We start from the raw sequence: 24,130 nt of genomic DNA, 5'->3' as shown, positions 1-24,130 counted from the left end.
AGAGATTCTTATCCGGCTGGGTAGTATTACCCAGCAAGGGATGACATTTCTTATCAGAGCCCTGTGGAATCAGAGATAGGAGCCTTTTCTTTTTACCAGCCGCCGCCAGGCCTCCTGGAGCAGGGCTGGCAGGGAGGGCAAGAGGGGCAGGCCAGGGCACTGGAGTGGGCAGCTTGGGCGCCGGTGGCATCAGCTGGCCCTCTACTCTCAGGATAGCCACTCCCAATGGCCTGCCTTGCTAGAAGTAGGCCATTTTGAGGTTTTTGCCTATGATGGAAGCTGGGCAGGGCCGGGAGTGTGAATGAGGAAGGAATGGGAGAGCGTGATGCTGCTGGACCAGCTCGGGCTGGAGGCAGAGCACTTGCATGTATGGTGTCTTGCAGCAGGAGCAGGTGGCCTTTGGATGCAGAGCCAAGGCCTGTGGCTTTGCAGAGTGGAGGCAGTGAGGCCCAGGGACCCACCGAAGTCCCGGCCGTGGGGGTGATAGATGTCCCCCTCCGGAGGCCGACCTGTGTGGATGCAGCAGGATGGGCTCCATACGGGGCTCCGGTGCCCTCTGGCTTCTGTTCTGGAGGCACCGGCAGGTGGGAGGGAGGAGGTGAGGTCAGGGTGTTCATCCTTCTGCTTCCTCCCCGCGGGTCCCTGAGTAATACGGGCGATGTCTACACAACAGGTCCCGCATTAGGATCCTGATTGTGGGACAGACTCTCTGCATATCAGGCAAGTTGTTTACCTCTCTGCACCTTGGATTCTTTGCCCACTTTCTGTGCCATCTCTCCCCACCTGCCTTTGGGCTGCCTTGATCTCTGTGCCTGTCTTTGCTGCTGAGATCCCGGAGGAAGGGGTGCTCCTGGGTCCCCCAGGGCCTGAGGCTCACTGTAGACGAAGCTCCAGTGTGGACAGAGGAGGTTGGAGTGACCACAGGATTTGGGCATGGCAACCTCTGATGGGCACACGTGCCCCAGGCGCTTCCCCTCCTGGTTTTGGGGGGGTCCTGCCCTGCTCTCAAGTAACCATCTTGCCGTCATCAGGAAGGGAAGGAGAAGCACGTTCTCCCTCTCCCTCGACCCCTTCCTGCCAGCGGTGCTGCCTCTGCTTCCTTCCCGCTGGCCTCATTTCCCATTTCCTTCCCTCTGGCCCCCACCTCTCCCGTCCCAGGCCTCACGTGGGATGGGCTGCTTTTTTCTGTCTTCCTGGCTTTGCCTGCCCCTCCCCTGTCCTCCTCCCCATGGCCAAGTCCAGATTCTGAAAGCGTAGCTCCGACCACGTCCCTCTCCACTCAAAAAGAGTCTGGGCCCTCCCCGTGGCACTTAAGACCCACCTCAGCATCATGCCACCTTGTGATTTTACCCTGCCACCTTGGTCGCTTGGTCACCTTGGCCGTGGTCAGCAGGGCTCCTCGCTGTCCTTGATTGACTTTCACGCTCTGTTCTTGACGTGTCTTCCTCTTTCGATGCCTGAGGGCCACCGACAGGGCTGGGCTCGGCCCCAGCCTTACCAGCTGCTGGCTGTGTGACGGTCAGCAAGTCCCTTCACCACTCTAAGCCTCACGTCCTCAGCTGTGACATCTCTCTCAGTGGACGTCACCTGCGTGATAGGAGAGGAAAATCCGAGCTCAATAGCGCGTGCTCAAAAACTGTCACCTGCCTTGCTGTCCTAGAGGGCTCCTTGGTTTTGGTTAGAGTATGTGACACACACCCCTCATCTTTTGGCTGGAAGGGAGTAGACCTTGGCTGGGGTGACAAGGAGCGGCTGTGACTCAGATGCTACAGGACGTGGGGAGGGGCTGGACCTCAGGTGTCCTCTCCCCTCTCACTTCCCCTTTGTGTGTATTACCTTTAGTTGGAGTTTCTTCACTGATTTCAAGTTACAGGATCAAGGTTGGGGGGTGGTTGGTGGCCCTCTGCCCATTGCGCAAGATTGTAGGGCCCCCCAGAACTGCATCTTTGTTGGGAACCTCCCTCTCCCGGTGTCGTCGTCTCCCTTCTGGGGATCCCTGCAGCCTGTGGATGAAGTGCCGTCCTGCCCCAGAGCCACTGGCATCTAAAGTCATAGAGACCTCCCTCCACCAGTCAGTAAGCGCATGTCCTCCACTAATATTCCGAAGCCGGAATGGGCTGTGATCCTGACTGCATCACTTACTAGCAATGTGGTCGTGGATGAGTGACCTTGTACCTTGGTCTCCTTGTCTGTAGATGCTGTGTCAGTAGTGGCCGTGTTTGGTAGACTGAGCCATCAGTCCCAGTTCTTCACTCCTCCTTTTAATATGTCTCCACCCCTGCCTTGGCCTCAAGGCAGGTAAATGCACTTCTTCCCCCTATGACCTTGGTCTCGGCCATGTGACTTGCTTTGGTCCACGGGATGTTAGCAGCATCACTGGCACGGAGGGTGGAACTCTATGGATGCAGCACTTAGGCTTGCCTTCCTGGGTGCCTTTCATCATGACCACGTGCCTTTGGCAGCATCCGATCCACACAGAATAAGAGACTTGGAGCAGATTCACAGTTCACACCTGGCATGGAGTCAAGTTCACACAACCCTTCCCTGTGTTATCTAACTGCTAGCTGACGAGCAGGCGTGTGAGTGAGAACAAATGCTTATCACTGTTTGCTGCTGAGCCCAGGGTGTTTTGTTACGTGGCATACTTGTAGCCATAGTGGACAAATATGATAAAAATTATAAGTAATAGTGAGTTCCTGTTGTGGTTCAGCAATAATAAACCTGACTAGTAACTAGGATGTGGGTTCGATCCCTGGCCTCGCTCAGTGAGTTAAGTATCCTGTGTTGCTGTGGCTGTGGTGTAGGCCAGCAGCTGCAGCTCTGATTCAACTTACATATGCCACACAAGCAGTCCAAAAAGGCAAAAAAAAAAGTATTATTATTATTAATAAGGGAGTTGGTTCAAGTATTAGTTTTTTTTATTGCTGCCATAGCAATTCACAACAAATTCCGTGGTTTAAAACAACACAAACTTACTATCTTACAGTTCTATAGGTTAGACTCCACTGTGGGTCTCACTGGGCTAAAATCAAGGAACACAGGACTGATTCCTTCTGGAGACTCCAGGGTTTCCTTGGCTCTTCCAGCTTCTGAAGGCTGCCTACACTCCTAGGCTTATGGCCCCTTCCTCCTCCTTCAAAGCCGGCCCCGAGACCTCTCTCCATGCTCTTCTTCCTTAGTCACAGCGTCCTCTGACTGATTCTTCTCCCTCCCTCTACCTCTTTTAAGGGTGCTGCTGATTGCATTGGGCTGACAGAAAATCCAGGGTAATCTCACTATATTAAAGGCAGCGCCGTAGTGATCTCTTTTCATTTGCAACCTGAATTCCCCTTTGCCATGTCACCTGGCCCAGCCACAGATTTCAGGCATCCAGGTAGCGGCATCTCCAAGGGGCTGTATTCTGCCGATCGGCGTGTCAGGCACATAGAACAGGGCCTTGCACACCCTGTTTACTTAGAAACGCATTGGTGCTATCATCCGCCTTTGTGTTCTCATTTGTGAGATGACCGAGGGATCTTCCCATCTGATGTCCACACCGCAGCTTCAGAAAAACTTGTTTTCCTGGACTTGCTGCCTGCAGGAGCCTATCTCACCCTTTGGTCTTGGGTGCACTGAAGCCTGGGGGTTTATAGGAAGGGGCTGAGGTCAGTTTCCTAGCAGGCTTTGGACCAGACCCTTCCCTCTTTAGGTGATGACAGTGCTCCTGATTGAGTGTCACAATGATTCTCCTTTTGTCCCCACTTTCAGTCCACAGAGTCCCCAGCACAGGGGACTGGCCAGGCGACCAGCAGGGCTGGGATGGGTCAGTTGAGAGCAGCCAGCCAGTATCTCCAGGTGCCCAGCTGGTTCCTTCCCTCATTTGACAGGTCCCTCTGATCCTCCTGCATACAATAGGTTGCAGGGAAAAAGAAACTTCCTGGCCTGATTGATACCAGTTTGAAGGCAGCAGCTGGCTTTGGTGGGGGCAAGGAGACACATTCCAGTGACGGGCGATAACATCCCCCCAGTCTGTGTTAATTGAGGACCTGCTGGGTGGCTGGCAGATACACGTCCAGAGGTGGTGGGAGGGTGTGAATTCCTACAAAGTGAGAATCCACCGTGGGGACAGAGTGGCATTAACCAGTTGGAGGAGAAGAGCACTGGTTGGGAGCTTCCATCCGTGACTTATTGTGTGACCACAACAACCGTGACACCCTCTGGCCCCTGGTTTCCTTCTAGTGGCAAAGCAGAGTTTGCTGGACTTTATGCCCAGTGAAAAGTAAATGCTATGGCAACGACCAGTGCTTCAGATGAAAGCAAAGAGAATCATGAAAAGAACCTGACAGTTCTTTGGGCATCACCAAGCTTCCCGGTGGAAATGAGGCCCGAGAGGAGAGGTACGGCCTGAGATCACACCGCCAGCTGCGGGGCAACCAGGTCTGGCACTAACCTCAGTTTCCTCCCGCCTTTAGGTAGACGTCCCTCGCTGCCGTTTTTGTGACTGTCGCCTGCTGACAGAAACACTGATGGTCCATTTCAGCCATGCCTGCTGACCTTGCACTTGAGGCTTATTCCCCAGTGGCTTGGGAGTGACTGGTACCTTCTTGCCACTTGCTCAGGCACCTGACGGTTTACTTTGACAGGCTCTGACTTCGAGTGGCATTTACTCTGCTAATGGTGTTATTGATGATGGTAAATCCTGACGGTGGGCCAGAAACATCTAGTTTGTAGGGCCAACTGGAACACAGAGGGGAACACGCAGTGCAATTGTTACTTTCGTGGGTCGTCTTGGCTAGGCTATGGGTGTGTGTGTGTGTGTGTCTGTGCACGCGTACACAAGTGCTCTCACGGGCAGGAGAGACTGACTCCAGCTCTCAGTGGGGAACCATTGCAGATAGAGAAATGGGAGGGATTCTTGGCAGGCATTGCTGGGCACAGCCCACCCCGGGGAGCAGGTTGCTTGTTTCAGTTTATGACTCTCAGTCTCTCCTCTGTTGAACCTCTTGGGTCGTCTGTTCTAATAGAGTGGGATGGACCGGACCTCTGGAGCCAGCCTGTCTTGTTTCTAGTCCTGCCTCCACCACTGACTGGCTATGTGACCTCAGGCAAGTTCACAACCTCTCCACGTATCAGATTCTTCATCAGGAAAAGGGACTGTTAGTTCCAGAGTAGAGCATGTGTGAGGATTAATTGAAATATATGTGTGTGTGTATAATTGCACGTGCCTGCATGTACATATGCACGTGTGTGTATACTTGCACGTGTACATGAATACACGTGTCTGCATAGGTGTATGTATATGTGTGTGTCTAAACATATGAAAAGCATGCGTGTATATGTGCGTCTATACACACGTATGTGGTTTATATATATAATTTAGTGAATAGCTCATAGGGATATTTCCCTGTTTAAACAAACATTTGCAGCCTGCAGAGAAGTCCTAGCCGACTTGCCCTGGGCCCAGTCCCAGTGTTTTCCAGAGAGTTTTAAAATTGGACCTGAGAGCTGGCGCCCAGCTGGGTCTTGAACCAAGGCCTTCTGAGGCCAGTGCCTGGCCCGTCTCTACCACAGGAGCCGTTCTCCAGCCTGCCCTTGGGAAAAGTGTCAGAAGTACAGTGGGTCCCAGTAAAAAACAGATTCTTCCCAGGCCCCATCCCGGGCCGGTGAAACCCCGACATAGAGCTGGATTCTGAATATCTAAACAGTTGCTTTGGGGTGATTTTGATGGAAACCCACGGGCGGCGCTGCTTCTGCTCCTGGCTGGGCTCCCAGCTGCCCAGGGCTGCCTGCAGCAGGGCCATCCTCACTCTCCAGTTAAGACAGGTCCCCTCCCCCTCCCCCTTCCCGAAAACCCTAATGCATTCCACTCACGCACAGCCAGGATCGCAGAGGGCCACAGAGCACACGGCTGGTCTCATACTTGGATTTGCTGTCTAATTTAGCTTTCCCACATCTCTGGGAAAGACATGCTATCCTGGTCTCACCTTTGCCAGGCGGAGCTGAGGTCAGCCTTAGCCCTGGGTGGCCAGACCACCCTGGACCTCCTTCCCTTTCACAAGGAGCCGATGTCCCCCCCCCCCCCATGGCCCAGCATCTGGGTGATGAGACCCCATTGCTTTGTTAGTTCCCCAAGTCTCCCTGCTAAGGAAAACACAGCTGCCGTTTATTGAGCATCTATGCTGTGGACATACATGGTTCTCATTATTATCCTGCAGAAAAGAGAGTATTATCCTGAAGTGAGGCGATAATAAAGCAGCTACAGAAGGGCTCAGAGCCAGCATTCAAACCCTGTCCACCTAACTGGAAAGCCCTTTCTTTTCACTACACCAGGGGCGGGTTATGTCAGATTTCTTTTCAAAGGCCAGAGGTCCTAAACACTTCCCCTTAACGAATGTGAACCAAGTCTTGAAAGGGAATTTTTTTTTTTCTAATTTAAAATGTACAGACTGTCCTTGGGATTACAGACCTGTTCCAAAAGTCAGGAGCTGCCCCGATGCTGGCCGAGTGGGAAGCGCATTAGGCGTGAGCCTGGCTGGGGCTGCTGACTTGGAATCGCGCCGCTCCCAGCCTTGCTCTGTTCAGTCTCTCGGTGGTAAACACGTTTTCTTCCCCCCACTTTGGCATCTGTCATCATTTCAATTCCGGGTTGTCAACCCTTGTAGAAGGGGGTTTGGATCTTGGCGTTTTAACGCCCCTGTCGCGTGTGCAGGGCTATGCTGTTGTGAAATGCTTTCAGAACCTTGGCTGAGCCTTGCGGCTCCCTGGAGAGGTCACCCACTTTGCAGACACGGAGAACAAAGGCTCATGTGGTAGAGTCATCATGCTGCTTGAAGTCTAAACGGTGGTCTCATCCCGGCTCCCGGAACTCCTGTTGATTTGACTGTTATCAGTGACTGTCTGAAGTATCATCAAGGCGTCATTCAAATTATGGGAAAGATCGCCCCCTTCTCTGTGAGCTGGCGGCCCCTCTGCAAATACCGTAGAACTTCTGACCACTGAGTGCATGGATGTGCTTACCTGACCAGCTGCCCCAGGAAACGGGATCTCCCTGCCCCATCTCCCTCCATCCTCCAATGCGTGACCCAGGCGGGTGAAGGACCCCTCCTAAGGATGCATCAGATAAATGAATGCAGAGTGAGTCTCACCACTCAAACCACTTTGGGAGACTTGAACTCCTGCCTGGGCACCAGCTGTCCTTCATTTCTTATTACAAACTAAGGGAGTTCCCTGGTGGTGCATTGGGTTAAGGATCCAGTGTTGTCACTGCTGTGGCACAGGTTCAATCCCTGGCCTGGGAATTTCTGCATGCCGCAGGTACAGGCCAAAAAAAGAAGCACCGGTTATCTCCTCCAGAAAAATCTACAGACCCAGACACACAAAAGGCAAAAGTTAAAAACACTTTCTGTTTGGAGTTCCCTGGTGGCCTAGCATTAGGGATTCATCATTGTCACTGCTGTGGCTCAGGTTCTGTCCCTGGCCTGGGAACTTCTGACTGCTGCAGGCACAGCCAAAAGAAAAGGAAAAACAAAAACAAAAAAAACACTTTTGTTATCACTCAGAGGTGACTAATTAAATGAACTAACGCATATGTGTCTATATACACTGTCTACACGTGTCATAGGAGGATCATATACATGTTAGTTTGTAAATTGCTGTTTTACTAAACACATGCTTTTCCCACATCAACACATGCCTTCTGCTGCGTCAGTGGGGCCCCCCAGCTTCACTGTTGTTCAGACCAAAGTGGCAGAGCCCCTCGCATGTATTTTTAGCATCCGAGGCAGACCCTTATGAATTCAACGTTTGCACTATTATAAGCCATGCTTCAGTGAATAGTCTCATAGTTAAATCTTTGCAACGATAGTTTCTTTTCTTTTTGACCACACCCACAGCACGCGGATGTTCTGGGGCCAGGAATCAAACCCATGCCACGGCAGTGACAGGGCTGCCTCCCTCACCCTGATGCACCTCCAGGGAACTCTAGATATTTTCTCGTTTTATTAGGGTATGTTCCCATAAAATAGAACAGCTGAAACAAGGGCTGTGCAGGTTATTTAGTTGGCCACGCCCGTCTTCAGGAAGTTTGGGCAGTGTCTCCTTCTGCTACGCCTGTGAGGCCACCACGTCCTGAGCCGTCCTCGGCAGGACCCTCCTCTCGGGGCACTTGGCACAGCGCCAGATACAGGGCTCTTCTCAGCCCACGTGCCTCTCCTTCAGGGGACCACCGTCACTGTACACTGCGCCATGCCTCTGCTGTCCCTCCGTCCAGGCCGTGGTTTCTGTAACGCACGTCTCCAATCACTTAAGTCATGATTTGTGGTCTTTGGAGCTGAGCCGGAGGGGATCTGGTTCCCTGTGGTGTCCTGGCTGCCCGCACGGCGTTTTATAATGGTCAGAAGCAAGAACTCACGTCACTTCCTGTGGATTTACTGTGACTCTGCCACCTGCCACCCAGCTCTTCACTTCCCCCTCTGAGTTATCATGTCGCCCATCACGCACAGGGACAGTGGGGTTTCAGTGAGATACGGCACATAGCCTCACCCGGCCAAGGCTCAGCTTCGCCGGTGGGGAGTGCCTGCTCTGTGCCAGTACCATTGTAAGTGCTTTCCATCGGGGTGGGCAGACTGTGGTCCACGGGCCCAAGCCACCCTGCCACCTGTTTTTGCACAGCCCACAAGAGCTAAGAGCAGCTTTTACATTTCTAAAGGGTTGGGGGGAAAAAAAAACATATTTTGTGATACATGAAAAACTGCATGAAAGGGAATTTCATTGTCCATAGATAAAGTTTTATTGGAAGGTAGCATGTCCTTTCTTTTTACACATGGTCGACGGTGGCTTTTAGGAACAGCAGCTGGAACAGAGGTGGTATAGCCCACAGCAGCCCAAATATTTTCTGCCTGGCCCTTTGCAGAAAGAGTTTGCTGACCTTGGATTTGCTGACCTTGGACTACATGGATGAGCTCATCTAATCAATCCTGCACAGTGCAGGCTGTTTTTCTCCACCCGCACTGTCCACATGGGGAAGCGAGGTACAGACAGGTTAAGAAATGGCTTGAAGTCACACACAGTATAAATGGTAGAGCTGGGGTTTGGTTTCCAGCGCTGGGGCTCTTCGTGGTTCCACCATGGGGCAGGTTTCTGGTCTTTGCAGTGAGCGGCATGAGGCAGAACGAGCTGAAGCCAGTGATGCGAGGGGTAGAGTCAGCATTTAGAACCTGGGCAGTCAGACCTCAGAGTTCTTGGTCTTTCTCTCACATGGGTTCTTTCCTCCTCTTCCATCTTCTAGCAGCATCACCCGCTAAACACGGAACCAGACATACAGGGGCATTCAGTAGGTCCTTAAAAGGCCAGGTGCCAGAGAGCAGGGAGCTAGTACAGGACTAGCTAGAATGAATGAATCTGGTGATGGGCTCCTGGATTCTTAAATTAAGCTCCTTAATTCTAGACACAGACGGGGACCCTTAGAAAAAGCAACAAACCCCAGGATCGTCTCATGGGAAGGTGACCTTTCTGGGCCCCAGTTATGCTCCCCAGGTATTGGGTTCTTGGGCCAAAAGACCCTTCTTCAGTTAAAATTTCACTCCAGGTGAGCTCCTGCTGTGGCACACTGGGTTGAGGATCTGGCCTTGCCACAGCTGTGGCATGGGTTGCAGCTGCAGCTCAGATTCAGTCTCTCGCCCCTGAACTTCCATATGCCATGGGTGGGGCCATTAAATAAGTATGTGAATAAATTAAATAAACAAACAAACAAATAAAATTTCACTGGAGGAAAACTGCTCCCATTTCCATGCATCACAATGGGCTCTACTTTTATTGATTCTATTTGGTTTCTTTAAACAGCTTTGGGGAGGTAGAAATTGTGTGGTAAATTGCCACCCAATTTACCAATCTTAGAACTGTTTCCCCACCTCCTAAAGAAAGTCTGTCCCCTTCAGCTCTCACCTCCCAATCCCTCTTTTACCCCCAATCCTAAGCAACCCCAATCCACTTTCTCTTCCTTTGGATTTGCCTATTCTGGCTACTTCATGTGAATGAAAGCATACGATATGCGGTCTTTCGTGGACTTACCAAACTGTTCCTTCCAGATCTGGACATTTCACTGAGGTGTTGATGGCTTCTTTCACTTGGCATCATGGTCTCCAGGTTCATCCGCGCCGCCTCGTGTACCTGTGCTTTATTCCTCTTTATCCCGGGGACGGATATACCCCATTTTATTTGTTCAGTTGATGGATGTTGGGCTTTTCCACTTTTTGGTGATGATGGATAATGCTGCTCTGAGGGTACCAGGTTTTCTAACTAACTAACTAACGTATGTTGGTTTTCATCCTTCTTGAGTTTACACGCCTAGGAGTGGAATGGCTGGGTTGTATGGTGACTCCCTGTGGTAGTTACCTTTTGAGGAACTGCCAGACTGTTTCCCAAAGCACCTACAGCTGTTTTCTGTCCCCACCAGAACTGCCTGTGTTTGCTTATCATTCATGCTTGTCTTTAAAGATAACGTGATTCCATTTATATGAATTTCTTTAAAATTTTTATTTAATTTTATTCTTTTCTTTTTTGGCTGCCCCATGGCTTGTGGAGTTCCCAGGCCAGGGATTAGACCCAAGCCACAGTTGTGACCTGTGCCACAGCTGCTGCAGTGCCCAATTCGTAACTCACTGTGCCAGGCCAGGACTGAACCTAAGTCCCAGCGCTGTTGAAATGCCACCCATCCCGTTGCACCACAGCGGGAACCCCTATATGAGTTGTTAGAGCAGGCAAAATTCATCAGTTGTGCTAGAAATCACCCCAGGGCTGCCTCTGGGAGGCAGGCAGAGGGTGCTTGCTGGTAGAGGGAGATGTTTTGTGTCTGGGCGATTTAGTGTGTTTGGTGTCTGCATTTGTCAGAACTCACCAAACTGTTCCTTTAAGATCTGGACATTTCACTGAGTGTTAATTATGCCTAAATTAAAAAAAAAACAAAAAAACAAAAAAACAAATGAAAACAACATAGGTGGGGCGGGGAAAGAAAGAAATATATAAATGATCTCACGACGTGACTTATCTTATCCACCTTCCCCTGGGCAGAGGGCCTGAGCTGGGCAGGCAAGGCCAAACGTAAAGGGCTCTTAATTGATGTGATTAACTGTGTCTCAATAGGGAGCCTCGTTAGCATGAGGGTCGATGGAAAGGAGGTTATTTTTCATTCTCCCAACTAGGGGATGGCTGGAAGAGGGGCCTGGGGGCCATTTGGGGCTGTTTCCTGTAGGGGGTGCGGGCAGGGGGCAGTGGGAGGTCCTGTCCCTTCTGCTTAGAAGAACCACGTTTTCCTTCGGCATTAAGATACTTTTCCAAAAAAAAATCATTTTCTCAGTTGCTGCAAAAACCTGTGCTCTGTTTTCCTCTATGGAGAGGAGGAGACCTACCTGATTTTTTTTTTTTTTTTTTGGCGGGGGGGTATGTTTTCTAAGGCTGTATCATCCAGTAGAACAAAGGATTTAGACAGAACACTTTAATTTTTCCTAAATGCATTAATGGCTGATGCACAGTCACCAGGAAACAAACTAAAAGAAGTAAAAGGTTTTATCTCTCTGAGAATCTGCAAGAAAATATGGATTGAGCTAAATTCACAGAAAATTAGGATTGGAAAATTGTCACTAATTATCCATGTAAAAAATTATAAACATTTAAAAATTAAAAACCCATGTAAAAATGTGTTTATAAAATCACAAAGTGTATCATTTTATTTGTATGCTAGGAAAAAAATATATGTATTTGGCTAGAAAAAAAAAAGCCTAGAAGTATAAACACCACCATGGGGGGATGTGATTACATGATTTTTTTCCTTATTCCTTAATCCTTAATTTTTCCCGATGAGCATTTATTATTCGTGAATTAAATTGTTTGAGGAATTACTTTGGTTTCCTCACTGAATGGGGAAATGAGTTTCCTTAGGCTCCCTTCTTTCTAGAACAGACCCTCCCCTCCCCTCTCCTTCCCGCATTGCTTAGAGGGTATGAATTTTGAGGCAGCGCTGCATAAAGCAGTGAACATGAAGTCTGGGGTTAGCCAGATCCGGAGTTCGGTCTTATAGGATGGTGGGCATGTCACAGATCTTTTCTGTGTCTTGGTTTCCTCATCAGAAAAATGGAACCGATAACACCCCAGGGCAACAGATGTGAAATATACCTGGGAAAACCCCAGCACCAGCGGCTTGGTATCAGTTCAGTCCTTCCTCAACCCCTTTTAGCCTGACATCTTCCTGGCACCTTGGAAACTAGCTAATCCAGATGGCACCTGATGACGGGACTCCATCTCTGATCGTTGCAGAAACTTAAATACACCTGCAAATCCTGTGTGAGGTGGGTGTATGTTCCAGCACTTGGGCGTGAGTGGCTTGACATTAAACAAAGCCTCCCTCCCCATGCCTAAGTGAAGAATGCTCCCTGCTGGAGCTCATACCTCTCACCAGCCAGAGGTAGAGCCGATTGCAATAGACATCTGGCTGGCAGTATTATTTATATTCCCTCCTGTAGTACCAGTCCCTGCTAGTGGTGGGTTTCGGTCTTCAAGCCTCCTGGTAGTGATACAATGAAAGCGTTCTCTTCCCGCAAATCACAATAGCGGATGTAGACCCAGGCCTCATGAGTTTTGAGTATCGGTTTTTCCAGGGCTGGGGGAGGGGTCAGCAGAGGGTGAGTCAGAGTTTTGTAGAGTCTGTTTACACTGGTGGAGCACACAGGGCACACGTGGGCAGAAGCAGGGTGCACACATGCAAAACTGAGCTGCTGCCCCGTTGTCTCTGTTTCACCTTCGCTTCTTAGGTCCCCTTTGTAACCCTCCTGCATCCTCCAGCATTGCCTCCCCTAGCCCCTTTTCTCGCCTTCTTTTTATGGCCGTGGTTTTCAAACTTCAGTTTGCAAATGATCACCTGGGAATCTTGCTAAAATGCAGGTTCCTAGGCTCCTCCGCCTGATTTTCTGATAGAGCGGCTTAGGGGAGGGGGGCAGAGGAATGTCCGGAAAATGGCATTTTCACCAAACATCTCAGCTAGTCCATCGGACCAGCAAGGCACTGCCCTCTAAGCAGAGTCCCTGGGGCTTAACAGTATTTCAGGAAGCCACACATAAGTTAGCAAATGAATAGACACAATTATTTGTCTCAAAATAGGAAAATGAAGCTACAAGAGTTAAATACTGATACGTATTTATATGAAATTTTAGAGCAGCTTCTCAAGTTCTATTCAATTTTTGCAGTTGCATGGGAATTATTATTATTATTATTATTATTTTTTAGTGGGGGCTGGGTAGATTTAATCTAGTTGATATGCTGTATGCTGGGTTTACAAAAACCGTGAGAAAGCCTTAACCCATTGGATCCTGTTCTCAGAAGGAGAGCCCCAGGTGATTTCTTCTTCCTAGCATTTTCAAGGTGAAACAACCGTTTGAAAATTTCTTCGATGGTTCTTCAATGGTTTTTACCATCAGAGAGACGGAGACCTAGAGGGAGAGTGACTCACCCACAGTCACAGAGTTCCCTGAAGCATCTAGACCAGAGCCGGCCCGCATAACCCTTGTGCGCATGCGCAAGTCTGCAGGCGCCTGTGACCAACTCCCAGCGGCCTCTTCGTCTTTCTTTCGCTCTGGCTTCTTTTCCCTTTGGACCGGTCCTTAGGCCAATCTAGGCCCCGAGGAGAGGAAGAAAGGGAGCGAGGATCTCAGAGTGGAAACTGCTAACCACAGGCCTGGCGCGTGGCAAGGCCAGTCTTCAGCTTAATCCCCAGCAGAGGACCAAGGGCTATTCCCTGAACTGAGGCATGAGGAGCTGGCAGGCTTCTCAGTAGCAACTTGAGCGCCACTAGTGCTGGGGGTTGTACGTGGCGGGGGCATCGGCAGACGTAGAGCCCACACAGCCCGGCCCTGGGGAACTTACATTTATTCATCCATTCGTTCTGCAGACACCTGCTGAGCGCCCTACTGTGTGCCCCGCCCCCCTGAACGAGGCAGCTGCGGAGCTTGGATCCTAGTTGGAGAGACAGGCAATTAGCAGGATGGCAGGTCCACATCCAGGTAAGGCGTTTCAGAGTGCACAAAGTCCCAGGAAGAAAGAAGCTGAGAAGGGCAGTGAGGATGCCAGCCCTGCAGTGGCAGGACTGGATGGCCTCTCGCCCAGCCAGCAGCCGCACCTCACCTCGAGGTAGAGGGTCGTATTAGACAATAGATGATGGCTGGGTTTTGAGCCCAGTGGCCGCTCTGAGCTACCGTGTCCCTGTACTAGGATGATCATGTTAGTATCATCCTGGCCTCCACTGGCTACTGATTCTGTGCTGGAAATGCCTCCAGGTGCTTCCCATGCATTTCCTCCCTTCACTGTCACAGCACAGGGATGGGGTGGTGGTCCTGTATCACTCCAGTTGGCAGAAGAGGAAACTGAGGCACAGGAAGGTAAGTAGCTTGCTCCTGAAGCTATGCTAACGAGTGGGTCCAGGATCCCCTCCCGATGTGCCTCTAGAACCCTCGGGTTCACCCCCCACCCCCACCCGGTGTCAGAAGGCTCTGGGATCACTCTTCCTTTCCTGAGGACTGAAGGAACCACTGATGTTGGGAGGAGAGCCTGGGCTCCGGAACCAGGTCCATGCCTTAACCGTCTGGGCACCTCCACCTCTCTGAGCCCCAAATTTCTCACATATAAAGTGGGAATAAGGATGCCTGCCTCACAGGGTTGTGAAAAGGGCCCGTGGAAATGGCAGTATTTTATGGTGTTTGGCACTTAGTAAATGTCTTTAAAATAGTTTAAAATAAATTCTCACTGGCTGAATGAATGAATAGTCACTTCCACATTCTCTGAAAAGTTGATGTACTTAGGCCATTCTTTTTTCTTTTCTTTTTTCTCTTTTGTCTTTTTACGGCCAGTCCTGGAGGTTCCCAGGCCAGGGGTCAAATTGGAGCTGTAGCCGATGGCCTACACCACAGCCACAGCAACACAGGATCCAAGTCAAGTCTGCGATCTACACCACAGCTCACGGAAACACCGGATCCTTAACCCACTGAGTGAGGCCGGGGATTGAACCTGTGTCCTCTGCTGAGCCATGACAGGAATTCCTCTTTTTCTTTTTTCTTTTTTTTCTCTTTTTTAAGGCCACACCCATGGCATATGGACGTTCCCAGGCTAGGGGTCAAATCAGGGCTGTAGCCAGTGGCCTACACCACAGCCACAGCCACACCTGATCCTTAACAGACTGAGCAAGGCCAGGGATCAAACCCGCATCCTCATGGATACCAGTTGCGTTTTTAACCTGCCGAACCACAATGTGAACTCCAGGCCTTTCTTTTATTTTTTCTAACTCTCTGCCTTTTGGAGATTAAGATTTCACTGCCTTGCCTGCTGTGACCAGTTCTGGCCAATGAGTGGTATACAGAGGGATATGCCTTTTCAGGCTTTCATATGAAATGCTAGTGAGAGACCTTCCAGAGAAGTATCTCTCTCTCTCTCTCTCTCTCCCCTGTCTTGGTGCCCAGCAGTGCTCTGTGTAGGAGCTGCCCTGTCAGTCTGTCTGGACGGTGCTGGCACTGACGGCCATCTCTGGTCAACTGTGATGGACAGGTAGCCTGAATGAGTGATGAACCTTCACTGCTTTAAGCCACTGGAATTGGAGGATGCGTGTCAGTGCCCCATAACATTGCCTGACTGATCGAACCCACAAGACAGAGAGATTTGACCCTTCACCCTGGATGGATCGGTAGGGGCTGCCAGGAGCCCAGAGTGGCCAAAAAAACCCTCTGGAGTTGCACCTGGAGTCAGGGGCAAGTGTGCTCCAGTGAGCTGCTGATGTCAGTTGTGCTGACGGGGGTGGGGGTGGGGGGGACACGACGTGAGACTCTGGTACCATGTGCCTCCTGCCCGGCTGTGATTTTGGAGGAGTTTACTAACTGGGTTCTTTCCCTCAGCCTCCCGAAGGGCCGCCCCCAGACCCATTTCCCCCTAAACACCTCTCATCAGCTGCATGGCTTTCTGCATTTCTCATCGCCGTTTTCCCAGCACTGTCCCTCTGCCTGGCTTGCAAGGGCCTCAAAATTCTGGCCCTGATAACGCTCCCAGACTCCCTGATGTTTTCTTCTCTTCTGGCCTCCAATCCGGGGGCTCCTCGTGGACCGTTCGCATGCAGTCCCCCTTCCCCATCCAGCCTGCATCCTCCTGGACATTGGGCCGGTTCTCAGAGGACTTCCCTTTGCAGCCCCTTGCAGGCACCTGCCCCCTGCACCCAGACCATTCAGTGCCCACAGGCCATCCCTTTTCTGCTGTCCTGTTCTGCTGTCTTTCACTCTATTCTGCCACTGTTATCTGACATTGCTCACGTCCAAGCCTTCCCTCCCTGCCTGGGTCCGACACTCAAAGAATGGCCGTGGCGTTGCAATCCCGCACCACGGTGTCTTGAGATCATAGGCACCTGAGAAATAAGATTTGACAGAATTGGTTGGCTTGGCAGGGCCGGGCTAGGAAATCGAAGGGGAAAGCCAAGGCAAAATCACCCAAGGGCCTCACCCCCTTCACTGTCCAGTCCACCCCAGCTCTCCCCTCTCCCAGGCCAGACTTTCCTCCCTTGGCTGGCACGGCCCTAGTGTTTCTCTCCACTCCCTGAAAGGCTGTGCTTCTAAGAAGAGGTTAGTGTTGAAGCAGCTCAGCTCGAGCCATCAGTGGTTGTCTGGGAAAGATAAGAAGAGGCAGTGAATCAGCTCTGGGAGGCAGGGGGATGCCTCCCGCAGGGGGAGGGGGGGCAGTGTTTAAGCTGAGTTGTAAAGAAGTGTGGGAATTTGCCGGACAGAGGGCAGAGAAATGCGCAGTGGACGCCCCAGTCTGCATAGATGCCTGAGGGCTGGATCAATAGAGTCGAGGGTGGCCAGGGGCTACTAAGGAGGTTAAGAAGAATTGTGAAGAGTATTCGGAGCCCTGAGGCTGTCATCCGCCGCACTGCAGCTCTCCTTCCCACGCCTTCGTGCTCCCTCTTCGTCCTTCAGGTGTGCGCAGACTTTGTATGGAAACACATTCTCAGTGGATGCTGGACTTTTTTTTTTTCTTCTTAGGGCTGCACCTGCAGCATATGGAAGTGCCCAGGCTAGGAGTCAAATCAGAGCTTCAGCTGCTGGCCTATGCCACGGCCACAGCAATGCCAGATCGGAGCCACATCTGTGACCTACACTGCAGCTATGTCGATGCCAGATCCCTAACCCACTAAGAGAGGCCAGGGATCAAGCCCATATCCTCACAGATACTGGCCAGGTTCTTAACTCGCTGAGCCACGATGGGAACCCCAGTGTTTTTGTCTTCTGAGTTGTATCATGAAACCTCTTCCATTCAAGGCACATCATCAGTGGTCTCTGCAAAGACCCCTCTTTTTTCTTTTTTTTTCCTTTTTTTTCTTTTTAGGGCTGCACCTGAGACATGTTGGAGGTTCCCAGGCTAGGGGTCAAATCGGAGCTGCAGCTACCAGCCTACACCACACCCACAGCAACGCAGGATCCTTAATACACTGAGCAAGGCCAGGGATTGAACCCCCGTCCTCGTGGATACTAGTCAATTAACCACTGAGCCACAACAGGAACGCCAAGACTCATCTTTTCTGTTGTTTTTTTCTGCCTTTCTCACTCTTCCTGCCTACATGCCTCATAGTCGCCCCTTCTAGTGGGCTTGCTGTGTGCCCCACCTGGCACCCGCTGTACCGTTCTGCTTAGGTATGTTTTTCATTCTGACCAACAGGACTCGATTACAGCCCTCCCTCTGTTTTTCTTTTTACTCAATACTGGCTTTTTTTAGATTCCCCTCTTGTTGGTCTGGGCGCCCCTGGCTCAGGTGAGGGGCTGCATCCACCCTCCCCTTGCCGCGGGTCCTGCCTTGTTGACTTCCTCCATCCCCCGCTGACAGGAGGGAAGCCCGGCCAGGTCCTGAGAGGAACACCCCGCGTCTGTCCCCGCGTGGCCTGCGGGAGAGTTTCTCTGGTGCGGAGCCAGGGCCGGGCCAGCTGAGTCATTGCACCGCTTACGCTTCATTTCACAAGTACCACCAGATTGTTTTCCAGGATGACTGTACCTGTTTGCGCTTCCACTGGCGGTGCTCAGGGCTCTCTGGCTCCCCGTGTCCCCCTCACACCTGGCGTTGTCAGGTGCGTGGGAAAGGATGGAACTCGTTGGGGCACTGGATTCGCTTCCCTGAGAAGCCCCTCCCTGCGGCAGTCGGCACCTTGTCATCACAGCATCTCAAGCAGGAAGAATGTCGAGTGGGCGAGAGAAGGGGTCTTGCTCCCTGCAACTCTCTGTCTTCTATTAGGGAAGAAAATTTCCCCAGAAATCCCCAGTCGACTTCCCCTTATGCCTCATGGCCAGATGGGGCCAGATGTCCTCCCCCAGCCAGAGGGAACAAGATTGCCTCTTCCATGGATATTGCTACCCACCTGCCCAGGACCTGAACGGAATCGGGAGCATCTGCGTGAGGATGCAGAGAGCAGCAGGCAGTGACTTCACCACCTATGCATAGCTTTCCACGCTAAATCTCTAATGTTGCCCGCTTTTTGAGTATACGCTGCCTCTTCTGTAGGCAGGACCTTCCCCCACTCTGACCCTCCCGTCTGTGTAATTAATCATTTGGGGAGAATTTCTGAAGCACGTGCCTTAGAACTGGCAGCTCATTTTGGAATCTGCCATGCTTTGTGCCAGGCGGACATCAGACCTGGTTCCCCCCTCAGCTGCCCCAACTCGGGTTTCCCTGCAGGCTCCCCACAGAAGAGGTCAGTATGGAGACTCAAGGGCAGAGCGCCAGTGCTCCTGCCTGTTTGTGCACAATCCCAAGCCGGATGGCAGCTGAGGACAAGAACACCTGTCTGGGACTAGTACCACGACAGGCAGCATCTTCCCTCCCGCCAGCCATGTGCGTGCTGTAGTAACCCTGGTGTTTCTGCCTAACCAAAGAAGCTCACTTCTAGTCATTAACTTTGGTAATTTATTGAGCACGTGCTCTGTGCCAGGCAGCCGAGTAAGCATTTTATGCTTATGATCTCATTAAACCTCCCCCCACCGTCCCCTACCAACAGCCTGGCCAGAGCCTTTCTGTGTGATGGTGAAATCACAGGCTCCTGTCTGTGCCAACATTCATAAGCTGTGTGACCTTGGGCAGGTCACTTAACTTGTCTGTGCCTCATTTGTGCACCGAGAACAATAATAGTTTGTTACAAGTACCCAATGAGTTGATAAAGGACTTAGAATGACACTGGCTTAGGTCCCCCTTGATAAATATTTAGTTGTTGTTTCCATTTTAAAAAATTAAGAAACCAGAGGCTCAGAGAGATCCACTTACAAGATATCAGACAGCAACAAGTAACAAGGACATGACTTGTCCCAAGAGTTTCTGACTCAAAGCTGGCTGCTTCTCCATCCCGCTGTACATCATCAGGAGTAGCTGCGCGGCCCGAGGTAACGCTACCACTACTCCCCATGTCAGGAAAGTTAATTTTCCGCTGAAGATCCAGTGATGCTCTTTGTAAAGAAATAGCTTCTGGCCACCAACCATGAAGACAGTGTGGTATTGCCAGCACCGGTAGACGTGTGGGTCATTTCTAAAAGTGGCGGGGACACTGGCGCATGAAAGGAAGGAAGGGACAGCAAAAGTACAGGATTTAACTCCTGATTTCACCACTAACCTTGCTGGCCCTCAGCCTTCTTATTTATTTTATTTTATTTTATTTTATTTTATTTTATTTTATTTTATTTTATTTTATTTTGGTCTTTATAGGGCCACACTTGTGGCACATGGAAGTTCCCAGGCTAGGGGCTGAATCAGAGCTGTAGCTGCTGGCCAACACCACAGCCACAGTAACGCCAGATCTGAGCCACGTCTGTGACCTACACCACAACTCACAGCAACACCGGAGCCTTAACCCACTGAGCGAGGCCAGGGATCAAACCCACATCCTCATGGATACCAGTTGGGTTCATTACCACTGAGCCACAATGGGAACTCCCTTTTTTTTTTTTTTTTTCCCTTTCCTGCTGTTCTTTAAAATCAGGTTTCTATTAGAGTTCCTCCCAGCAGGATGGAGGGAGTGCCTTATAAACTGGTCATAGTCGGTGCTGCTTATTCCAGAATTAGAGTTTTCCACGTTACCTTATATTTTGTTCCTTACCTCAATTTGCACTTCCACTTTCACCCAAACTTTAAGTGTTGTGTCCCCCAGCTCCATTTTAGTCACTGGAAATCTCTGAAAAACTAGAGCTTAAGAATCTTCTGGAAGAGATTTTTCCGTGCCCAGCTGAGCTGCATGGGCAGTCAGGAGCCGCTGGGATTTTTAGAGAGTGGGATGGGTATAGTGTCTGTTGGTTGGGGGGCGAAAAAACAAGATAACTCTCTGCCACCCAGGACATGCCCTCACTGAATTTCTCCACGTTTCCCGTGTGCTGGGGGTGTGGGACCGAATCCTCAGTGGGAATGGAGGGTCATAGGCTAAGGCATGTGGCTTTGAGCAAAAAACATTGGCTTCATGGCTCAAATTTCCTGGAAGGACTTTTAAAGTGAACCCTGCGTAACAGGTAGCTCAAGCACCTTTTTAAGAAGTTTTTCCTTTGAATGTCCCTCCCTTTCTTTTCCATTTTTCCTTCTCTCTTTCCTCCTTCCCTCCCTCTCTCTTTTCCTCTCTTCCTCCCTCCCTTCCCTGGAATGCACTCACAGCACTGAAGAGTCAAATGATCCAAAAAGATATGCAGTGAAAGTAAAATGTCCCCTCCCTTGCACTTCCTCCTGGGAGGCAGTCCGCGTCAGAAGGTCGTGTCTGTTCTGGAGACGGGCTGTGTATATACTAGACAATCTGTGTGTGTCGTGTTTCCTTTCTTACTGTGAGGCTGTGTTTATAGGATGCAGGCCCCGTGGTCTGCGATTCTTTCCCATCCTCCTGAGGCCGCCCCTCCCATCTGCTTGTTACCAGCTGTTGCCATTGTCCCTCTCTGCCCGCGGGGCCTCTTCCCAGGCATGTGTGATGACATGGCCTTGGACCAGACTGGTCCAGCCTGATGGGTGGAGAATGTTTTGGTTTCAGGGGGCCGTGGGCTCTACCTTGATGTTCCCTCTGCAGGCAGGAAGCAGGGAGCCTGGGTGACGGTCCAGGGATGAGTCCAAAAATGGTTCCCTTCGTACGTGGCCCCAGGGAACCCGCTTCTCCCCTTTAAAGGGCAGCTTTAAGAACACTTTTACTGGACTTGGGTCGCCTGGTGCCACATCACACACCAGTGAGATGGGGGAGGCCATTGTTTCTCAAATGTGAGCCATATTAATGCAGGAGCCCTTATTAAATGCAGATTCCGTGTCAATTCATCTTCGTGGGGCTGAGACTCTGCGCTAATGATTGAGCTCCCACGTGATGCTGATGCCGCTGGTCCACGGCTGACCCATTCTTTTTTTTTTTTGTCTTTTTGCTATTTCTTTGGGCCGCTCCCGCGGCATATGGAGATTCCCAGGCTAGGGGTTGAATCGAAGCTGTAGCCACCGGCCTACACCAGAGCCACAGCAACGCGGGATCCGAGCCGCGTCTGCAACCTACACCACAGCTCACGGCAACACCGGGTCGTTAACCCACTGAGCAAGGGCAGGGACCGAACCCGCAGCCTCATGGTTCCTAGTCGGATTCGTTAACCACTGCACCACAACGGGACCTCCGGCTGACCCATTCTGAGTAGCAAAGAGGCACCTGGTGCTCCTCCCACCCCTCCTCCCACTGTGGGGGGACCAGACACCCTCTATGGAGCACTGGGTCACCCACGTGCAAATTCTGGCTCCATCACCCACCAGCCATTGAATGTTCAGCGTCACAGTCCATCTTGCTCGCCATTCAGTGAGGTGAGCTAGTATAATCCTTTTTTTTTTTTTTTTTTAAGATGAAAAAACTGCTACTCAGAGATGTTAAGTCCTGCAGAGGTCTCACACCTAGTAAGTGACAAAGATGAAAGTCCAAGTGGTCAGGGTCCCCTCTGGTCACTGCAGTCCCCAGTGAGCCCGTGGATGAACGTGGTTTTTCTGCTCTTGATGAGTGGGTTTGGGGGACTAGGTCATCCTCTCTTCTCTCCTCTTTATCCTGAGATTTAAATCCTGGCTTCTTCTTTTCAGGATCCTGGGAAGCACTTGACAGAGGGGACGAACCCAGCAATAACACTGACCAAAGAGAAGTGAATCCTTTTGCCCAGTGACTGGAAGACACAAGAAAGTGGGGGGGGGGGGCAGGAGGGAAGGAGCCTGGCACCTTGCCATGCTTCCCCTGTAAGGAGCACACACTCTCTCCCCCACCCCCTCCCCCCAAACACATAATACCTTTTAACTGGTGATTTGGTCACTGCTGCGCTATCTTCATTGAATGTGGTTTTGAGAGAATGGTTGGTCTGGAAATTTTATTTTCAATTAAACTTCCTTGTTGAACTGCCTTGGTTTTGAAAGGACTCCATTAGGATGGCTAATTATATAGCAGTTGCTACAAGGAGATATTTGCACTCCATTGCAGCTCTTAGGTAATTCAAATCCAATGCTTTCTCTTCTCCTCCCTGGAGCCGTGTGCGATCATCTTCCGCTCACACTGCCGGCTTCTCGTGAGTTATTTTTGGAATTTCAAATCAAAACAGCGATTTTGGCGGATGGGTGGTGAGTATATATGCTCTCGCCTAGCAGAGTAAACCACATGGACTGATACACCCAGCCCAAGAGTCGGTGCCTTTAAAGAGCAGCAAAACCATCTCCCTCCGTGAAGGTTAAATTGGGGGGATCTGCACACTGTCCTTGATGGTATCACAGTCCTCTGTGAGCTCTATCTGAAGTCAAAGAAAATTGAGATTCCTTGAAAATTACCAACTATGCGTTGTTCCTCTGCCAAGGGCGGCCAGGGTCATTTTGTTTCAGGATGGCGGGTCTTGGCAGAATTTACTGGGGACTCTGTTTTGGCTGCTGGACCCGACTATATGAGACATGGAAATCACTTTATTTTCCCACCCTGTGCTGTCTCCTTCTGTTTCTAGAGCTCATGGGACATACCTGACCGTGCAGACTAAGCAGACAAAGAGCCTAAGCTCTTTCGGGACAGGGCTGTGTTCATCTTGTTTTGTTCCTGGTGCATTATAGGTGCTCAGATAGTTGAATAATTACATAGATAAATGAGTGCTATCCCATTTCTCTTTTTTTCTTTTAATTTTTTAAATTTTTTTATGTTTTTGGTTTTTAGGGCCAAACATGCAGCATATGGCAGTTCCCAGGCCAGGGGCAGAATCATAACTGCAGCTGCCAGTCTGTGCCACAGCTCACGGCAATGCTGGAGCGAGACCAGGTATCAAACTGCATCCTCATGGATGCTAGTCAGGTTCGTTATTGCTGAACCACAACAGAACTCCACCTATTTTTCTATTTATTTATTTTGCATTTTAGGGCCAAACTTGGGAGTTCCCAGGCTAGGGGTCGAGTTGGAACTGCTGTTGCTGGCCTATACCACAGCCACACCAATGCAGGATCCAAGCCATGTCTGTGACCTACACCATAGCTCAGGGCAACCCAGGATCATTAACCCACTGAGTGAGGCCAGGGATCAAAACCTGCATCCTCGTGGATACTAGTCTGGGTCATTTCAGCCAAGCCACAATGGAAACTCCTCTCTCTCTCTCTCTTTTTTTTTTTTTTAAAAATCATTTATTACATAAATAGTAACTGAATGTTTTCATCTTGAGGGGGAAAAGAAACTTTCCGGAGTTCCCGTCGTGGCGCAGTGGAAACAGTCTGAGTAGGAACCATGAGGTTGCGAGTTTGATCCCTGGCCTTGATCATTGGGTTGGGGATCTGGTGTTGCCATGAGCTAGGGTGTAGGCCAACAGCTGCAGCTCCAATTGGACCCCTAGCCTGGGAACCTCTATATGCCGCTAGAGCGGCCCTGAAAAAAGGCAAAAAAAAAAAAAAAGCATGCGCGCGCACACACACACAAACCTTTACAAATAAGGCTAATATCCTTTTTTGAGCACAGCCCCAATCCTTGTCTCCCTCTTCATCTCTGCTTAGGTTATCACTTTGGAACACATCCTTACAGAGCTTTTCAGTGTGTTCACACACACACACACCACACACATCACTATTTTTGTAAGCCTTTGATAACGTATTTCTCAACTTGCCG

General features: G+C 50.5%; 1 long non-coding RNA gene across 11 annotated transcripts in view; it reads left to right on the top strand.

Moving 5' to 3' along the window:
- Positions 1 to 22,826, top strand: part of LOC125129024 (uncharacterized) — a 217,278-nt gene extending 194,452 nt beyond the window's left edge. For 7 of the 11 annotated variants that reach the window (XR_007135394.1, XR_007135389.1, XR_007135387.1 and 4 more), the window contains 3 exons: positions 13,916 to 14,027; positions 15,480 to 15,697; positions 21,870 to 22,826. This is a non-coding gene — a long non-coding RNA (uncharacterized LOC125129024). Of the gene's footprint in view, positions 1 to 12,101; positions 12,321 to 13,915; positions 14,028 to 15,479; positions 15,698 to 21,869 lie in introns of all 11 variants that reach the window. The other 4 variants (XR_007135396.1, XR_007135392.1, XR_007135388.1 and 1 more) reach the window with 3 other exon arrangements.
- The last annotated feature ends 1,304 nt before the right edge of the window (positions 22,827 to 24,130 follow it).

The sequence above is a fragment of the Phacochoerus africanus genome, chromosome 6 (genome assembly GCF_016906955.1).
Source record: "Phacochoerus africanus isolate WHEZ1 chromosome 6, ROS_Pafr_v1, whole genome shotgun sequence".
Classification (NCBI taxonomy): domain Eukaryota; kingdom Metazoa; phylum Chordata; class Mammalia; order Artiodactyla; family Suidae; genus Phacochoerus; species Phacochoerus africanus.
The sequence above is the reverse complement of the archived record's forward strand: the minus strand, read 5'-3'. Positions and strand labels throughout refer to the sequence as shown.